This window comes from Euprymna scolopes, chromosome 9 (assembly GCF_053919585.1).
Source record: "Euprymna scolopes isolate OS-2025 chromosome 9, ASM5391958v1, whole genome shotgun sequence".
NCBI lineage: Eukaryota > Metazoa > Mollusca > Cephalopoda > Sepiida > Sepiolidae > Euprymna > Euprymna scolopes.
Window position 1 is genome coordinate 128,738,642 of NC_136490.1, and position 22,038 is coordinate 128,760,679.

General features: G+C 33.7%; 1 protein-coding gene across 7 annotated transcripts in view; it reads left to right on the top strand.

Moving 5' to 3' along the window:
- The window catches only part of LOC145284828 (myocyte-specific enhancer factor 2C-like), a 347,716-nt gene that overhangs the window by 115,385 nt on the left and 210,293 nt on the right, over positions 1 to 22,038 (top strand). Inside the window, exon 1 of one of the 7 annotated variants that reach the window (XM_080133801.1) lies at positions 7,490 to 7,508. The exons of the other annotated variants lie outside the window; for them this stretch is intronic. The gene's annotated coding sequence lies outside the window, so the exon portion shown is untranslated. Of the gene's footprint in view, positions 1 to 7,489; positions 7,509 to 22,038 lie in introns of those variants that run through there. 7 annotated transcript variants of the gene reach the window in all.

Here is a 22,038-nt window from a genome sequence, read left to right on the forward strand (position 1 = left end):
GTCGGTCTCAGTTCGAGATGTGATCAACTCAATGGGGGGGGGGCAGCTCAACCGATCCACGATGATAGATGAACCAAGCATAAGTATCATCTGACCCTTAGTCTGAATGACCATTGGGGCATTAAAGATAATCTGCCAACCACATTTCCCTAACCATCCTGATTTTTAACCTTCCTGAGCCAGCTCTGTCCACTCTCGGATATTGTCCTTCCCCTCTTTCTTTTTTCTGTCTCTCCTCCTTCCTCCCTGTAAAATCCCTTGCAGGATTGTCTTTGTGAGATCTGATGACAGTGTGGCATGGCTATACAACTTCATTTTCCAATATTTTGCAGTGGTCAGTACATCTTCATTTGACCCAACAGTAATGTGGTCTTTGTATGAGTCTGTATCTTTTTTTATATGCTAATACACAAAATAAGTTCATGGAATAATGGATAAGCAGACAAACATGCTAGTAAAAATAATGACCCAAGCATAGTATTAAAGCTGGACCAAGATATTTTGGTCCATCTGTTCAACTGTACTCATTTAGTAAAATAAGCTTTATAAAACATATATTCTGACTGCTTCTCTGAGTCCATGCATCACTTTGTCATTTGTGATGTGGTCTTTGTATGAGACGTTGAGAAGGCTAAATCTATTTGACCCATGTAAATGGGACTGGTAGGTACGGCATGTCCAAAAAGTCACTGAAGAGTTTTGCTTAAATTTGTCTCTTTATTTTTCAGTGACTTTTTGGACACCCTATACTACCACCTCTGGTTGGAATAGATCTCGGAATAATGCTAACTAAGTAGTGTTTTTTTTTTGGCCAAGATCAAAGTGTAGTATCTGTTCTTCAGTTGCCGCACTTCCATTTCTTGTTCTCTTTCGGTGGAGAATCAGTCCTTCACGACTGAGACAATTTTTTATTTTTGTACCTTTAGTCCACATTAAAAAACGACCCTGGTGTCTAACTCTGTCCTGTGGGGAGGCATTGTAAATAGGTAGACTCAAAACTTTCCAAATTTGGGACATCATTATTTTGAATAGCATTTAAAACCATACCCACGACCTTCTTGCTTTTTATTAAATAGAGAGGGGAGGAGTCACCGCTTATCAAGGCCAAAAACTATTCAAGGATAAGGATTAATGAATGTCAGATGACCGGTTAAACAATACCATAATGGTTGAACTTGGGTAGGGTTTATTTATTTAAGAGGATGGTTTAACAAGAACCTGTTTACATAAGACTTGAAAACAACCACATTATAGTCAGCTGGGAAGCAGCCCTGGAGTATTGTGTTCTACTGATGGGTAGTTGTAGGAAAGAAACTTTGCTCATGGGATTTTCGTTTAGTTTTAGGCACAGATAGAGTAAAAGAAAATTGCTGACCACTTGTAGCTGGACGAGTGTTTGTTGTGAATGTTTTACGGGGGGGGGCGCATAGATAAAAGCTCAGTCGAAAAGAAAGTAGGGAGCAGTAAAGATCCTTGTCCACTAGATTTCGAAGCTCGTTTTGTACCCTATAGCAACTCAATCTTAGGATATATTTGGCTCTTATACATATGTTTTATACTATTTTCCCAAAAAACAAGGCACATGGCGACTTGGAACATAAGAAGCTACTATATGAGATTGTGTCTAACAGGAGATTGTGAGGAGTTGAACAGTGAGATGTTTGTTCACATTACATTTAAACTTCTGCAGTTAAGTATAGTCAGCGAAGCAGGAAACAGTAAGGGAATTCCAATGTCTAGCAGTCCGACGGAATAAGCTATCAGAATAAACGACTTTTCGGTATCTAGGGACCTAAACAGTGAAGGGGTTGGATTTTGCTGCCTGTCAGGTTAGTCGAGAGTACATACATCGGGAGAATTACAAGATATAAGAAGCGAGTCATTTCAGTATAAAGAAATTAAAATCTTAATTTGTCTGCAAAACAAGTCCACATTCTTCGAATTTTTAATTTTCTTTTGTCTTAGCGGGGTGGGGGTGGGGGTGGGGCCTTGTGTAGGTGAGGTAGGGGTTGAGAGTTCTCTGTCCACGCTACTCCTGCCATTGTTTTGTCCGAGTGCTTTAGCATCAGAAGTGCACTCTATTCCGGTGTGAACTTTCCCAGCCATTTTGCTCTCCGTCACTGCGAGCCGCTCATCCCAATTTATTCATTTCAATTCTTTTTTTTTTTTTTAATTAGATTTTAATGAAATGCAATTTTACCTTGGCTTTTAGACAATATTCAGCCATCAAACTTTTGCTGGTTCAGACAATTTTCGTTTCAACCAAAATTTTCAACTTGCATCTACAAACTTGATTCTCTTGTTCAACTGACGAAAACTCATCAAACTGCAAAGGGAGATAATCAGACAGTTTCAACAATAATAGAAATACAAGATGGTGCTCCCACTTCTATCAAATCGTCAATAAAATTCCAATCCTTTTTGCAATGCAAGCTAAGCTATAGTTGAGAGCGACCTAAAGGCTCTTTTTTCTAAGCTGTGGGGGGAGGGTATCATTCTATTCTCAGAATTACTCCGCATGTCCTTGATCCCCCCCCCCTTTATAATGCTGAGCGTTTATCAAAGGGGCATCAATACTATTTTTTAAGTTTTTGGTATGACTGGACCAAAGATGAACCCTGGTCTCCGGGCCTATTAGTGAACACTTTTATCAGAATGATAAATGGCTTGGTAAATTTAGCCATATCCAGTACAAATAAACTTCAGTTTTTGCTTGACTTTGTCTCCAGATTTCATTTTAGGGTGTCATCCCCCTCTTTTAAAAATAAATAAATTAAAAATAATATATCTTATATATTTTTATTAACTAATAATCATAGAGATTGTACGAGTATTTAAAAATGTGAATACATAAAAATAATATTAATAACAAAGAAGGTGGGGGTAGAATGGATTCAACGAAACACTATATAAAAAAAAGCTGTTTATAAATAATAGGCAGATAAATTTATGGAGGAAGGAATGGATGACACAGATTAAAATACTTTTTTAAATGACATGAATTCGTTAGCCTAAATTTATCTGATGGAAAAAAACTAGATTCAGTATCAAAAATATTTTTGTTCATGTGTTTGCTCAACACTGCTGGGGAGCCATGATTTATTATGCTGTCTTGTTGTTAAATCTTCGAAACAGTGTTTCATTATAAACAACTGATGATCCCTTTAAGAACATTGGTACTATTGTTTGTTCATGTAAATTAAACTATTTAGCGATATGGGAGATTGATGGACTTACTGACAAAATAATGTTTCAACGAAGGACAAAATTTTTTTTTATATATATAGTTATATATGTTTTAAAGAAACTTCCAAGACTATATATATATTAGTGATTGGACGATTTAAAAAATTTTCCTGATTCCGATACAATTACTGTTTTAAATTACAGATTCCGATTCTTTTATAATCACCAAATATTTAGCTATAGAGTTGCTTTACTTTCGGATACCGTAAGAACGCATGTACTATAAGATATATATTATCGTGAACGTAAAAAAATACACATGTGCGGGTGATCTATCGATTTAGTTTTTGTTTGTAGTTTAAAATCAATAAATATTTACCATCTTTAGTAGCAATAATGGAATATTAAGTTAAAAAAAAAAACAATTACAAGAATCGTTTTTAGCATCAGAAAGTAGATACAATTGATACTGATTCTGATACCTTAAAATGTTTCGATTTTCTCGATTCCCAATTCTGATTCCAGTTAATCGTCCCAACACTAATATATATATATATATATATATATAAGCGAAATTATATAAACATTAAGAAAAACTGGCGCTTCTACACTATTAGGACGAAATTTTGTAGTCGATAAATGGAGTTTTCAGATAAAAAACGATGGTTTCAACAGACTTTTTAAAAATCAATTCTAATAAGTTACAATGGTAGCTTTCAAATTGTGCAGTCAAAATTACCTGAATATTACTGAATTATTAAACAAAACAACTTTAATCGTGTTAGCAGGTGAAAAATTACCGCCATCTTTAAATCGAAACGGAAAATTACCTCCCTTTTGAACTCTCCTCTGTCTTACGATAGTTTTCATCAAATTCTAATTTTTTATTTTCTTTAATAAATGATTTTCTACCCTATCGATTTTCATAATTTTTGGCTATAATCATCTTAAAAATAAGAGGAATACATAGATATCATTGTTTTCATGTGGAATTCAGTTTTACGATTTCCGAAATTTCGTTCCAATAGTGTAGAAGCGCTGAAAAACTTTATGTGGATTAATCTACGTTTCGACAATGTTAATCGTTTAATCAGAGATTCAATAATAATACGAACAAGACGATTAATATCATCGAAATGTGGATTAAGCAACGTAGGGTTTTCTTATGTTTATAAAATTTCATTTATAATAGCTTTACATAGGTATTAAGCAATTTGGAAGAAATTTGGCATCTTTTTTTTTTTTTTTTTTTAATCTAAACAACTACAAAGTACGCACAATCTTAGCAACAAAAAAAATCCTTAATCAACAAAATATTGAATATATATATATATATATATATATATATATAATTAAAAGAGAAAAAAGAAGAAAAAAAGAAAAAGAAATTTTGTTTTTTTAACTTTGCAATCGCTTTGAGTGAAGATTCGATTTGAAGCGTGGTAGGTTTTGCCATTTTCTCTTTCTTGTAATTTCTTTCTCACCGAAGAGATGCCTCTGCTCTATCGTTATTTTCATGGCAAGTGCTCATTTGAGATTTAATCCATGGTGCCCCCCCGCAAAACTTTCACAAGTACTCGTTTACCTACAACAACTACTAACAATTTCTCCCCATTCTCTATCTGTGCTTAAATCAAAACTAAAATTCCGTAAACAAAGCTTCTTTCCTAGAATTGCCCAACTGTGGAACTCTATTCCGCTGGTCTGCTTTCTAGCTGACCACAGCATATTTATCTTCAAGTCCAATGTAAACAAGTTCTTATTGAATCGCCTCCTTAAATAATCAAATTCTATCCAATTTCCACCACTACTGATCACTACGCTGTTGTCTCACTGACCACATCACACTCATTAATCCTTATCCTCGAGTGACTTTTGGGCTTTAAAAAGTGATGACTCCCTTGAAAAAAAAAATAGACATATTTGAGGTCTGCGTTCACACCTGACGTCCATGGAATAGAAATATGTCACAAACTCCTACAAGGATTTTGGAGATAGATTCTCATAGCCGGATATATTAAAAAATTACATTATATAAGAGTACAACTGTGGAATTTCCTGAGGTCCTACTAGTTTTTATAATAATAATAATAATAAGCTAATGCCTTTCGTGTTCAAACGTACTTATCACTTTTCACACACATTAAAATAAATTAGATCGGTGGAGATAAATCTGCTGTCGCTGTGGTAAATAATTCTAACTTAACCTTTTTTTTTTTAATGAATTTTTCATAAATCAAAGTATTGCCCCATCGATAAACAGATCAATTTAAAATAAATACATTTCAAAAAGCGAGATTTATTTTATTGAAGAATATTTAACAGACGATTATTTTTGCTGTAAGAAGACAGATGTAAGAAAATATTCCAGTTATAAATTTCAAACAAGTAAAATATTTGTTCATTTTCCTAGTATTACGTTATGATTTGGCTTTCAAGCGCACTTGAGGCGTATTTTATTTTATTCAAATTAAATCAACGTTTCTATATGGAACTCACACCGTTGACGTTATTCTCACGTTGCCTACGCACAGTTCCAAATTTCAAAATACAACCGCTGAGATACAACGCGCGGCTCTTTACAAACAGACTTTTCTTTCTCAAACATTACAACATGGCAAGAAAGAAGAAAAGAAAGAAAACAACATACTGAGGATGGAGTTTAACTCCGAAATATATTCATGTTATAAATTTCAAACAAGTAAAATATTTGTTTATTTTCCTAATATTACGTTGCGATTTGGCTTTCAAGCGCACTTCATGCGTGTTTATTTAAAAAATATTTAGCTGAGAATTACAATTATTTCATGAAAAAAAGAAAGAGTAATTTCTTCTTAATATTATTGACCCTGACATTTCTTTACATACTTTTAATTTTAAAAAAATATCTTTCAGTAAAGGTTTAAGAACTTCTGACATCGACTTGATATAAAATGTACCAAACATTCATGTTATTGTTATTTTCTTTTCTTTTGCAAAACTCAATCATGTTCTGCAAAGTTCAAAACAAAAAGAACAATTTTCCTCTACAAGGCAACAAAACCAAACTCCATTAACAAATGTATGAAGATATAAAGAACTTGAAGCCTAAACACTTTTTCCATAATTACTGGATTCAGCCTGAAAAGGGTTGATATGCCGTAAAACAAAACAACCAAACCAAACCAAATCTGACACCAATAAAAACCTTAGTTCGGGGATATTGTTTCTAAATCTATCGTCAGTTTGGCTCTTACACCAATTGTGGTCACGATCAAAGTGTAGTATCTGTTCTTCAGATGCTGCACTTCTATTTCTTGTTCTCTTTTGGTGGAGGAGAAATCCTTCACGACTGAGACAATTTTTATTTTTGTACCTTTTCTCCACGTTAAAAAACGACCCTGGTGTCTAACTCTGTCCTGTGGGGAGGCATAGTAAATAGGTACACCAACCGTTTAATTGCGATGTCGTGACGCATGTACACACATACAGACGGCTTTGTTTTATATATAGAAAAATATTTTAATATTTTTTTGTTTGTTTTATCTTTCTCTGTTTGATTTGAAATGAGCGAAATACAATTAAACGACACTAATGCTTCATTACGAGATTTTATTGCCTTTTAATCATATTTTTCCCCTACTTAAAAAATAAAACCTGCAGATAAATTTTATAGCCTTCTTTTAAATACCTACTTTTCACTGTGGGTTTTCCCAAACAAGGATTTGGCTTATTATGTTGTTAGACCACCCCCACACGAATGGACTAAACCTAAGCAGATCAACTCTGATATACAATTATTCTATTGTTAACCTTTCCTTTGTACAATTATTTTATAAATTAAATACTGTCGATTTATCTGAATTACGTTATTTAATAGCTAAAGAGGCGATCAAGATGAGATCCTTTACATTAGATCTTCAACTAGTTGTATCTGCCTGGCGTTGCTCGGGTTGCAGTGTTATTTATTTGCATATATTTTAAACTTATACAAGAAAAAGAAATAAAATTTTGATTGTAAGGGAGATAATCCTTTTATATTCCTCAATTTAATACATAAATTATTTGCCTTGTTTATTTTGATTTGATTTTTTAAGCATAATTGGACAATTTTTTTTAATTCCATGGACGGCAGGCATGAACACGGACACTAAAATATTATTGTCTTATCCATAGACAGAACATATTCTATACTTTGACCCTAACCTGAAGGCCAAGATATTGTGTTTAAGTTTGAGCTTCATATTCGATACAACAGTGACATCAGATGGAATTCTTAAAATTACTTTTTTTCTGAATGGCATCTTTTGCGACCAACCAACCAACCTCACCTTAAAGAAAAGGTAATAATGTACGATTATGATATGTATATGTATTTGAAAGCTTTATATTATTAGAGGTATATATCTAAAGAGAAAACAGAGGATTGTGTTTAATACTTTTTAAATCAGAGCTGCTAAATTGAAGAAAGCATTTGTTTTTTATTTTATGTACAAGATTATTTTATTCTGTATAAATTTAACTGAATTTTAATTATAAGGGAGGTAATTCTTTTCACAGTCTTGCATTTAAAAATGAGTTATTTCCCTTGTTTATTTTGATTTTTTTTTTTGTCATAATTGAAAAATGTTTTCATATAGTGTTAGGATGATTAATCATAATCGGAATTGGGAATCAGAAAAAAATTCAGAACTTTTGGGAGTATCAGAATCTAAATCAGTATCGGAATCAGAAAAAAATATGCCTATTTTCCAATGCCAAAAACAATTCTTTTTAATTGTCTTTTTTTTTAATTGATTTTGTACCACTGCTGGTAGTAATGATAAAATAATAAATATTTATTGATTTTTAAAAACTACCAGCAAAACTAAAATCTATAGATCATCCCCCACGAGTGTATATTTACATTTAAGAAAATATCTGCATATTCAACATGTGTTTTTACAGTAATCAGAAATAAATAACTCTATAGTTAAATATTTACAGATTGTAATTGTATCGGAATCAGGAAAGATATTGGAATCGTCTAATCACTAATATTATTAGTTTTCTAGTGAGACTATATAATTTCTAGAAAATAAACTTATAGTAAAAAATATTATTATATTCTTAATAACATAGTACGATAATAATAAAAGAAAATGGGCTAGCCAGAATCAAAGTTTGATGTAACGGTTTAAATGTGATTTAGGTCCAATTTCTTCAATCTCATAAGCTGACTTTAAGACCTCCATATTCCAGTCATTCCTCTTATTAATTGCTTATTTAATTTTATGATATTTACTTGCCTCCTGCAAAGAAGAAATTGAAAATCCAGTCCACCAAATGGAATTCTAGCCCACAAAAATAGACTGAGCAGCTCTTAGTATTCCCTGGTAGAGACGCCTCAAGTAGTTGGTCATAAACTAACCCATTCTCAAAGAAAGAAAGTCTTAGAGAGCCGACCTCCTAGGACTACACAAAACAATACCTCACCCCAACAGAGCAAAACTATTGGTGTCACAATGCTCCACTCAAAATAGGACTAATTTTCAAGAATATATCCTGGACTGTTTAGTTTGGCTTCTTAAAGGAGAGCACCCGTGTTTTACCTCTCTTCCACTGTGAGAAAATGTGAGAAGGTGGGAATTGTAGGTCAGCAAAAAATTCCTGAGCAACCCCATCAGCATTTCGCGATAGAGGTGCCTCAGATGGTTAGTATGAACTAATCTATTCTCAAAGGGAGAAGATAAAGCCTGGGAGGATGAACCTCCTAGGTTTACCCAGAATCATACATCAGCTTAACACAGAAACAATTGTTATAGTGGCCCACTTTCTGTCAGTCAAACTGTCGGGAGCGTATTCCTGATTGATAAACTTGGCATCTCAAAAGAGGACTGCATTCAGCTCTCTATGCTTGCTTATATGATGCTAGCGGGTAGGGACGGCTTTGCCCGAGCGTAAAATACGCTTAAATATGATATTTTAATTTGTACAGATTTCGTATATATTTTTAGAGTCGTGATTTCAAAAGTAAAAAAAAAAAAAGTATTTAGGTGTCATCAACTAGAATCGAAACCGAAACTGTAGCATTCAAAGCTGGTGACGTTGCCACTGTACCAACAAGACATGCGAATAAACCGATTATAAATGAAAAATAAACTAAGATGAAGGTATAAAATGTTTAACGATTGTTTTTAAAATTTTGATCCATTTTTACCCCTTAAAAAACAATTTTAACCAGCTAAAGACTCATAAAAGAACGGCCCGTAAAAAATCCAACCAGTTGAGGCCCCTAGGGCCACTCTGTGACTTAGTTTCGGAGGAGATAGAGTTTGGAAAATATTGAGACAGACAGATCCACAATCAGACAGACATATAGCTGTTTATATATTAGATTGGTTCAGTCTATTATTGTGGAGAGGGATGGATAGGATCCTACTACGGCCAAAATATATATATTACAATTCTTTTAGCATATTACTATCATACTTTTGAAATTTTATTTTTTATTAGCCTTAACTCGGTTATTAGAAATTTACAATGCCCCTTTTAAAATGTCAGCATTTTAATTTGAATGTTTTTACAGCTTACTGATTTCAGTTTGCAAATAAATTTTACTTAAGTTAACAAATTTACTGAAATTCCACTGCTAACGATTACTATATTGTCCAATTGTATACTGTACACTCTTTAACCCTTATACTCGAATGGCCTCTTGGTCTTGATAAGTGGTGATGCCTATGTAAAAAACAAAAACAAAAAAAAACTGATAATTTGTATTATTCGAACCACTATTCTCATCTTGGATGTTATTCTCACAACGTTTCAGCCGATGTAACTCCCGAGCTTTCTCAGATGTATCTAAGTGTATTCAATTTTCCTCTCAAATGAAAACTGATTCTCATTTGACAACAGAGAAAAAAAAAAGCTGACAAGTTGATATCTAACGATTTTTATAAATCAAGACAGAAAAACTGACTCAGCAAACTTTATGGAAATATTCCTTCTTAATTTCTAGATTTGCACTTGGACAGTTCCGGCATAAATCCCCATCCCCGATCTATTTTTAATCCTCAAAGCAGTAAGAAGAAAAGCCGCCATAATCACCTCAATCCATTTATTATTATTATTATTATTATTATTATTATTTATTTATTTATTTATTTATTTATTTATTTGTATGTTTGCTTTAATTCCGACAGCATTGTTAAATTATAAAAACCCTCTGACTGATTATCGGACATTAATTGAACTGATATAACCTGTAACGAGCCAAGCGATGACCTCAGCCAATTAGCATGGACCTACCTTGAGAGAATTCTCAAACAAACCACAAGAGAGTGAGAAGATGATAAGCATGCAACTCCCAGGAGAAAAATGAATACCATGAAGAAGGGGGGGTCTGTGGTTTTATTTTGTAGATATGCAAGATCTGTGTGTGTGTGTGTGTGTGTGTGTGTGTGATTTTTTTTCATCTTATAGTCATTTGACTTTGAGAACTCTCTCACAAGACTTTCCACATTGTCTGCGAGGTTTGATCTTTGCAACGAGGGTGACTTCTCTTTCTTTCTTGTTTTTTTTTTGTTTGTTTGTTTTTTTTTGTTGTTGTTGTTTTTACATTTGCATATCTGAGAAGGGCTTTTTGTTTTTATGGAGATTCCTAAGCTGGTGTGGGACACCCGGTAGCAATTATTCACGTAACCCCATGCGTCTTCTCACCATAGAAAGCAACGAAGTAGTGAAAACACAAAACCGAGGCAGGAAAAAAAAAAAAAAAAGAAAAAAAAAAGAAATTAAAAAAAAAAAAAGGAAAGAGATAATTTGAGAATCAACAAGAAGTCCGGCAGTTAGCCACACCCAATGACCCTCGTGAGTAGTTCATTGCGGCCAGTCACGATGTCTGTCAACGTTTGTGACCTGTTATTAAAAACCTTCAACGGTTGACCCATAGCTTTTCAATTATTTCCTCATAGCTTTTTAATTATTATAATTGTTATTTTTATTTACTTTGGTTTATGACGGAAGTCTTCAAATACTTTCTATGTTTTTGCTTCGTTTTCTTTATCAGCGTTTATAAGAACACAAATAGAAAACGAGTTCGACACGGGTGTTGCTCATAGTCCAGGACATCTTTTTGATGGAAATTTCTCCAGACAAAGCGTGAAGTCACTTGATGTAAGGAGCTAACAAGACTAAAAGATAATTATACCAAAGACAGGAGATGCCCATTGGCTTTACTCTTGAAAAGAGTAAGGCTATAGTTAGGAGGAAAACAGTGGGCAGGAAGATAGTTCCACAAGTCTTCAGTTCTAGGAATTTAAAACTGTATGAAGTATTAAAACAGCGAATTGCTGAAGACCACTAGAAAAATGAGTCGAACGAACTGGAACAAAGGAAGTATGAAATAAATCAGAAAATTCTGAACACATACCATAATAGTATTTACAAAAAAAGCTTAGATTAGCAACATCACATCTGTGAGAGAGAGGTTGCAAAGAAGAAGGAAGGGTAGGGTCAATTAAAGATACGTTTCTGCACCTTATCAAAAATCCTCAAATGGGATAGAGATTTTACAGTTCTTGCTGTTCTTGGAAAGAAACTACTGGAATAGGAAACTGTATTTACAATGTGGTATCAAGACAGCGAATTAATGTCTTTGATAATCAGTGCTAATCATGGCTTTGTTACTGTCGGACTGGGGCATGGTTCTTTTCAGTCCTAGAAGATCCACCTCCCCCAGGCTTTATCTTTCTCTTTGGGAAAAAGGGTTAGTTTATTGCTAATCGATTGAAACATCCTTACTGGGGAATGCTGACTTGCCTGCACAGCCATTTTTTTTTTTTCTTGTAAGCCAAAGTGCGTTTGTCCTAGTGCACTGGCTTTTCTAAACCACAACTGACCTTGTGGCTAACTGCCTGAAGATGAGATAAATAAAACAATTTCTAAACAGTTTTACTCAATTGTATAAAAACTCATTTATATTTTTTGTTATGCGGTGAGCTCATCAATACTTTTCAGGAATAATGGGCTTACGCAAAGATAATAAATAAATATGGTTACATCTAAACGTTGTGGCAACAAATCGGGGCAGTTATGGACCCAGAATCCTGACGTGTGCTTCTGTAATATACTTTTGTTAACATATCTAGGAAAGGGTGTGTGATTCTGTTAAAATAAAGCACAAACCAGGTAGAGCTAGTATATTGGCCCTCTATGGCAATCTTTTTGTGATGTTCCTATTTACTTGTCTCCCCATAAGGGCACAAAGTCGGTTCTTAATGTAGGGAAAATCCAGCTCCACAAAAGGGGGCACTCTGGATATGAACAAAAATTAAAATTGTTTCATTCATGAAGGATTTCTCCCTCACTGACCGAGGAGAGAAAAGGTGAAGTATACCATCAGAACAGATACTACACTGTGATCTTGGTCTGCACAAACAAAATACACCTACTTCCAATTTGTTGTGAGTTAACACGGAAGTAGTAAGGCTTAGAAAACTGCCATGAGTATGGTAATATCAGTGCGTAACCTAGTCTAATCAGAGATAGCAAAACATAAACAGTTTTAAGAATATTGAAACTGATGAATATTAAGAGAATTGTCTCCCTTATAACTAAAATTTGATTTCTTTTTCTGTATAAGTTTAGAAAAAAATGTTAATCTGTAAAAAAATTAAAGACTAATATGACGTCACTGCATCCTGGGCAGTGCCGGCTAAGTACAACTAGTTATGTAGATATTAAGTCATAGTTTTACATAGAAAGTTTGAAAACAACTATTTACCCATTCCCTCCCCTCTATTTTTTGTTGTTAAAATCTTTGAAGAATTGTTAAAAAGCGTTGTGTGTGTTTTAGTTGAGAATTCAGTCGAAACGTATGTCACCGGTGCTGCCGATAAAAACGAAGTGTACTCAACTCAAAGAATTGTGCTACTAATTAGAAAACATGCATTGCCAAACAAGAAAGTGGATCGAAAGAGTACAGGAAAATGGAGGCTAGCCATACATCAGCTGTGTATCTAGTCTTGAATACGGAACCATAGACGGTTTTGAATGCCGTCAATAAAGCAAAGGAAGAGAGAGAGAGAGAGAGAGAATAAAAAAAAGAAAATGATTTCTTTTTGAATACTTTGAATGCATTCTTCAGATTTCGGTAAATGTATTCTTGTGTTCTTAAACAATATCTCAATAGTTTTCATTCTTGCCCCAATTGCATCGATACTTCGTTCATTTTTACCGTTTTTATTTTTTTTTTATTATTTTGTATATAAAATTGAAAATATTATCATTAATATATCTATTTCTCTCTATAGACCCAATAGCGGCCATATCTTTACATTTCGAATATCGTTTAAAACATGAAACTTTTATTTCCTTTTCACTCCCCCCTCCTTCCGTCATTCCATTCTTTGAACTTTACGGTCGACGTTTGATGCACTTTTCTGTTTAAGGCTTTATATTTTGTTAGTCGTCTTTCAGTTTGCGCATCTTAAAGCAAACACAAAAGATATATTTTCGTCCATTAGCTGACAATATCTGTCCACGTTATGACAAAACTCCTCATGACCTTATACCAGTTACAAAACCAAAAAGTCTATCCCTTCTCTACAGATTCATCATTTCTCATTACATACTTTTTTTTTACATAGGAGTCACCACTTACCAAGGCCCAGAGGCTACTCAAGGAAAAATGTTAATGAGTGTACAGTAGTCACTAGGGCAATATCATAGTAATTGTTAGTAGTGAAAATTTGGTAACTTGGATTACTTAAGGGGACGGTTCATCAAGAACTTGTTTACATTGGACTTGAAGACGACCATATTGTAGTCAACTGGCAAGCAGGCAAACTGAAGAGTTCCACAGGCGTGCAGTTCTAAGAAAGAAGCTTTGTTCATGGAATCTACATTTAGGTTTAGGAACAGATAAAGAGTGGGGGAAATTATGTATAGTGGTTTCAACTTAGCATTTTAGTATCAATTTCAAAGTCATGGTTAATTTAAAAAAAAAAAAAGAAATTAGGACACGCACGTAAGAGGAGTTGATATTTATTTATTGATGTGACACAAGGGTCAGAGAGCTGTATTTCAAATTCCGCATCTGACAGGAGGAACATGCTAACCCTGTAAAATATGCCTGAGTTGCCCAGTTGGCATTACTCGGAAGCGGTGCCTCAGACGATTAGCAATAAACTAACCTCTTTTCAAAGAGCAGGCAAAGCCAGGTCGGGTGGATTTCCTAAAATTGCACTACACCAGTTTTATACTGCAATCAAAAGGAAAATGAATGATTTAGAAACTGTTGATTTGGGAATTGAGGGAAAAAATCCCTGGCGAACAGGTGTTGATTGCTGTTGAATTCCAACTTGTAATTAAATCATATATATGATGATTGAAACGTCACTTCCTATTTTAAAAATTGTGTCATTTATTTACAAATCATATTTTTTTACGAATAAAAAAAAATGAATATGAAAACAACATACGCAATGTAAGATTTTACTTTAAAATTCCAAAAATTACCACCACCACCATTTGCATTTATTGTTTGTTAGCTATTCAGGAATCATGTCAATTGATCTGCCTCGAAACTCTTTTCGAATGACAGAAATCACTTCTCATTGTCGTCCCAACAACCTAGGTGTGCCAAGTTCGAAATCCGTTCGTTACATAGGAGCACTTTCACTTAGGAACATTGGCAACCATCACGTGGTCCCTCCCGTAAGCACCCGATATCCTTCAAGAAAGAATTCACAATGTGAGATTTTATTTAAAATTCAAAAATGCTCACCACTATTTGTGTTTATTGTTTTCAAGCCATTTGCGAATCATATTAATTGGTTTTCCTAGAAACTCTTGTGAGACAGCAGAAATCACTTCTGATAGACGCCAGACTTAATATGTCTTTTTATTGCGTGCTGTTAACCAAAATTAGTAATTTTGGGTCTCCATAGCTGAAAAAAAGCACACATTCACTTATAAGTTTGTTTCCGTTAAACAAAAAATCCAGTCCACTGATTTTTTTTTATTCTCTTAATGAAATACATGAGTTTTTGATTATTATATCTTATTTCTATTTCATCGAGTGAATTTTTTTTTTAAATATCTAAAAAAAAAAAACATTGAATGAAATAGAAAAAATTGCCGTCAGCGTCCAGTATTTACTTGATATAAGCATAACATGAGCTTTCATTAAAAAAAAAAAGAAATCAACGTGGTTTAAAAAAAAAAAAGGTTTCACACTTTGGACTTTACAGGTAAATTTCCAAAAAACACTTCTTTTTTTGTTTTGTTTTAAATTAGAATATTTTATTTATTGATCTTTTATCTTCAATTCATATATAAAACTTTCGTGAGTAAATTAATTTTTTAAATTTTAATAGACATTTCAAAATGGGGGGGGGTGAATTAAAAAAAAAAACGTTTGTCTAAAATATTATATTCGGTTTATTGGAAAGAGCATAAAATTTCACATTGACCCTGAAAATATCGTAAAAATTGAACCAATAGAAAATTTTGATAGATTTTTAAAGTTTAAAAATTTTTTAAAATTTCACTCGTAAAATTCAATTGATTTCATACGTAAAAAAAAAATGGCTGGCTGAACACGCACCGGCACTTTGTAAACACTGTTTTTTAAAAAATAAAAAATAATATTTCTATTATTTTTTAAACAACTTTAATAGTTTATTTTGGAAGTATATTCCATACAGAAAATAAACAACCCACTTTAAAAATAGAAATTACGAGTTTTTTATATTTTATTCGCAGTTTTCTGTTAGGGATGTCAAAAATTCACAAAAAATTCTGATACACCTACCGTAGCACCTATGTTTCTGTTTACCTAGACAAACTGTTTGATTAGGGATTGGATTCTGAGAAATCTTAATAATTATAAAATTGCATGATCTGTCCGGGCGTCTTTGCTTGCTTGCTTGCTTGCTTGAATCTTGTCCTCACCGATCGAGCGATTCCATCTTTTAAAATGGGATGACAGGTGATGCATATGGACGTGGCTCAGAGGCTAAGAAATAAAGATGGAAAGGTATATGTTTTGGTTTCGATTCTAGCGAATGACACCCAAGTCATATATATATATATATATATATATATATATATATATATATATATATATATATTAGGTTCAATATGATAATCGATAGAGAATTGTCTCTATAATAATAAATACATAAAATTGCATGAATTAAAATATCATATTTACGTGTATCTTAATACCGGGCTATTTTTGTTACTCTTACTGAGGATAGTACAAATACTACACTTTGATCAGAGTCCCTAAATTGGCAATTGAGGATTCTCGCTTATTGCCTCCAATGACATAGACTTGTTTCTTTTATAAGAATCTTTCTGACAGTCACACTCTTATTTCATGTTTTTACTGTTTGTTTGTTTGTTTGTTTGCTTGTTGATCATTATTCACGATGATGATTTTTTGTTGGCATTCGTTTCCCTAATATCTTTTGTTGTTTAGTGAATCAGACTTCTGCTCAGCACTCACAAAGATCGTGTCTCAGGGTTGTCTGATTTGCACAAAGTTCTTTCTCATTGGCCGTAGGTATTTATTATACTTGCAGAACTGCAAGGTTTTTACCTGAAACAGCCAAAGCAGAAAACAACCAGTAGTTACATACAAAGTTGTGGAAGGTTTGGCCCAGAAGACACAAAGAATAGCTGGTTTCACATGTGCACTGTTATCTTCACTCCATGAATTTGCGGTTTTGTGTCTGACACATCCTTGCTTGCCATGAACAGAGGCAGAGACGAGCAGAGACCTACAGATTTGATGTTTATTTTTCCTGGATCTTCATCGTAGCTCTATGAGCTGGGTAATGCGAGTGTTGTCTTATTGCCACTGGCCTAACCTTACACTTTTGAGGAGGGAGGGAGAGCTTTTGCTGCTACTGGCAAAGACCTTCAATATTTGAATGTTGTATATATCAATACATGCATCATCATCCACATCATCATTATTATCATCATCATCTTCATCATGAGCAGCAGCATGTTTCGCCAAAGACGCACAGAGGACTAGAGATATGATGTCGTCTCCTCTTCATATTGCAACTGCTTTTATCACAATGAGATTTGGTTGTTGTTTTGTTGGTCCCCCACCCCCAATAAAAGGAGGGGGGATCTGTAAATTCACCGTTGTCTGTTCATCCGTTCGTCTGTCTGCACTTTTTTCAATAACTACATCTTGGAATGTTTGGAAATTTTGCACCAACATTAAACATGATATGAGTAAAAAAGTAACAGAACGGATTTTCCAGAAAAACTCCAGTTGTCCCCTTAGGGGTGCCTTTCAGGTTAAAATGGCTAAAATGAACACTTTTGTGCTTATTAAAAAAATTGATGCCTTAGATTTTTATAAAACTTTCTGAAAAGTTCTAACTAACTGATTTATATATAATTTTGTTTGCCTATACTTCACAATAACTTTTGAGTGTGCCCCAGCGTTTTTTTTAGGGCTAATAAAAACACTCCATTTTTGGGACTATTTTACCATATTTGTCCAAAATTTTCTGTGTATGTCTATTTAGCAGCTTTGCATGGTGCTGAACTCATATTTAAATATGTTGATGCCTTGGGGACTTTGGGGGCTAAATGGTGGGGGGGGGCAAATGATGGACGTAGTCATTTCTTTTTTTGCATAGTGCAGAACTCAAATTGAGATATGTTAAGGCCTAAAACTGCACTGTTCATTTTCACTAGGATTTGATGTCCCCTGGGGACTTTTAAGGCTAAATGGGGGAGGGGGCAAATGCTGACCTTTTTTATGCCTCGTTCATTGTGCACTTACTGGAGCCAAGCAGGCTTCACTTGTTTTTTGGCATATCAACCCTTTTCTGGTTATTTAATGCTGAATCCAATAATTTTTGAAAAAAATTTTATGTTCCAATTTTTTTAAATATACTCAAATATCTACTTATGGTCTTTGGTTTGATTTTGTTTTGTAGAGGAAAATTGTCGTTTTTGTTTTTGGCTTTTCAGAACATGATTGAGTTTTGCAAAGGGAAATGGGGGGGGGCAAAAAAGAAGGAATAACGTTAATGTTTTGTGAATTTTTTGGGTCAGGAAGCCAGTATCTAGTAGAATCAGATACCATGATGGGGAAGGGGAAAGCCTCTACTGTTGGCAAAGCCCTGTTTTTCAGATAGCTCTAATAATAACACATTGCCACAGCTCTTATAACCATCAGGTTTGGTTGGTTGTTTTATTTTTACGGCATACCAACCCTTTTCTGGTTATTTAATGCCGAATTTGATAATTTTGATAAAAGATTTTAAGCTTCAAATTCTTTATATCTTCAAACATTTATTTCTGGTGTTTGATTTGGTTGTTTTATAGAGGAAAATTGTTATTTTTGTTTTTGGATTTGCAGAACATGATTGAGTTTTGCAAAGGGAAAGGAAAAATTAAACAATAACATCAGTATTGGTCAGGAAGCTGCTATCTTCAGACAGTTTGATCTGGTAGAACCAGATACCATGATGAAGAAAGGGTTGGACTTTGGAGAGGAGAAAGCCTATACTGTTGCAAAGACTTTCAACGTTTGACTGTTGGATGCATCCTCGTCATGTTTAGCCAGATGAGCTACAAAAGTAATTCATATACCATTTCTTTTCTGTAAATCTAAAACTTTGAAGTCTTTAATCTCTTTGTGATTTAATCTTCGTTAATCTTATTCTGGTGATTAACTTCACTACGAAAACGGACAAAATGAACGTAAAAATTATGAACGCTTTTGAAGTTATGCACATCCATTTTGTTTTACTTTCTTCTACTTATTCCCATTTTTTTTTTTTAATTTTTCTCATCAGTTTGTTCAAGCTGGGGATGGAGCATCCTACCGGATGCCAAACATTCTCCCACTAACTCAGATATTCCAACCGAGAGACCTTTTTAATATTCTGACCCGTCCTTTTTAAGTGCAGTTGTTTGATTCTCTCTTGCACTTGGTTCACCGGGTATATCGGCCAGGTAGTTTTTGAATTCATTTTCGTGAGTCCTGTTGTTCCTATAATAATTGAATGCCTGTGTGTGCGTGTGGACGAAAAATGCGGAAGGGGTCGGGGCGAAGAGCAGAAAAATTATCCATAGACATCCTCTTCTCATTATGAACAATGCAGGCAGTTTGTATTTATCAGGGATTAACACGATTCCCTTCCTCCAACAAACCAGTTGTCAAAATCTTGTCATTTGAGGTGATCGAAGCGTAAATGGATTTGAAAGTGTTCTTTGTTCGAATCCCATTTTTTAAAATATCCACGATTGCTTTTTTCTTTTTAACAACCTTCATCACATATATGTTTATGCATGTCAAATCATTTTCTTTTACTTGAAAGTCACCACTTATCAAGGCCTGACGGCTACTCGAGGATATGGGTTAATGAATGTAAGATGTTAGTGTAGTAATCAATGATGTTGTAAATTGGGTATAATTTGATTATTTATAGGAACGGCTCAACAAGAACTTGTTTACATTGGATTTGAAGGCTACCATGTTGTATTTAACTGGGAAGCAGGCCAGCAGAACAGTGTTTCACAGGCAGGCAGTTCTAGGAAAGAAGCTTTGTTCTTGGAATCTGTGTTTAGATTTAGGCACAGACAGAGATGAAGGAAATCATATATAGTGGTTGTAGTTAGTCTGTGTTTTTTGTGAAAGTTTGGTAAGGGGAACCATCGATTGGGGCTCAGTCGAGTACTTACCATGAAAATAATGAGAGAGCAGAGACAGGCTCACAATGTCTCTGCTGTGAAATAGAAGTTGCAGGGAAGAGAAAACGGCATTACCTATTAGGTTTTTAAACCACTTTTGAACTTTATAAAGGCTGTATATGGCATGCTGAGCAGCTCCTTTGCAGATATGGCAACAGTACTCCATTTGAGGACGTACATGACTTTTATAGAGATAGAGGATTGCATTGGCAGTGAGATATCTACTGAAGTGGTAGAGTGATCGAACCATTTTTCCAATGATCATTTTGTGCCACAGCTATCATGCGACACAGTATTATCTGCCACATGGTTGGGTCATCAGAAACAAAACATGTTTTCACACCCGAGTACCTGAGCAATTTAAGGCTTATCTAAGGCTTGACTACTGAGAAGGGTGCCTTGCAAAAACATAATAGATAAGAGGTAGGTGAACATTCTATGGGTTAGCGAGTATATACAGCTACATATATATACACATATATACCTACACACACACACACACATATATATATATATATATATACACACACACATATACATACATACATACAAGAAAAAGTCCAATGTGAACAAGTTCTAATTGAATCGTCCCCCTAAGTAATCCAAGTTACAAAATTCCCACTGTTTACTATGCTAAAATCACAATGACTAATGTATACCTATTAACCCTTATCCTCGAGTGGCCTCTGGGCCTTGATAAGTGGTGACACCCATGTAAAAAAAACAAAAAAAAAAAAACATATATACACAGCATATATATATATATATATATATATATATATATATATATATATATATATATACCCGGAGCTGTCACGTTGAAACAGTCTACGTCATATATGATGTCATCTACTATGACGTCATATATTATGAACAAACAAACAGAAAGAAATGAAAATATGTATATATGGCAATTATGATACACAGAATCTTCTGCCTTTCATCTCTGTGAAGAATCGTCAGGCTAAAAGGCATAGAACTTTCACGTTATCTGGTTCTATGAATTCCTTATGATGATTCCTTATTGGAGACAAAACGCGGAATGTTCTGTGTAGCTTAATTACCATATATATTAGATAGATTTATCCATCGGTGTGTGTGTGTGTGTGTTATTTTGTTGTGTGTTTTGCTAGTGTTTATCTCGATATGAGATCATGTTTATATGTGCAATACAAATCTATAAAAGGCGCGTTTTCATTGAGCATGTACACAAATTTTTAAATGAAAAAAAAAAAACGAACAAAAAGGTCAAAAAAGAAATGAGCAAATAACCAACATAAATTTGGTACCTACACACTCTATCACAATCACATGTGTACGTGTTCTATGCAATGCACTAAAAAACGATAATTATCCTCCAGTTTTTTTTTTTTTTTAATATATAAACAATGAAGGAATGTAAACTAATCGAATCGACTCAAATTGCTGGTAAATATGTAATTCATTCATAAAAAAATGAGGTAATTAATTTCTTGTATGAGACTATTGACCTTAATACTATCGACTAGGGCTATAAGATATGCAGTGTCATGACGGTGGAATCAGTCTATTGTCAGGCAGCATGTTAAGTACAAGTATTACATGCATATATATATATATATATATATATATATATATATATATATATATATATATGTGTGTGTGTGTGTGTGTGTGTGTGTGTGTGTGTGTGTGTGTGTGTGTGTGTGTGTGTGTGTGTGTGTGTGTGTAATATTTTTTTATTCATACGTTTGCGGTTAGTTGTAATCCATTTCAATTTTTTTTCTTTAGTTTCCATTGTTCAATTAAATGAGAAGCGTATTATGGCTTTTGACCTTTGACCATTCTGCATTGTGTGAAACAAGCACAGGCAACAATAAAGAAACACATTTTGAACTGAGCACTATAAACATTCATCTCATGCAAAGGAAACTTGGGGTTTTATATAGTTGCTCTCTTAATAATAATGATAATAATAATGATAATAATATACAATAATAATGATGATGATGATAATGATGATAATGATAATAATAATGATAATGATGATAATAATAATGATAATAATAATGATAATAATATACAATAATAATGATGATGATGATAATGATGATAATGATAATAATAATAATAATGATAATGATGATAATAATAATGATAATAATAATGATGATG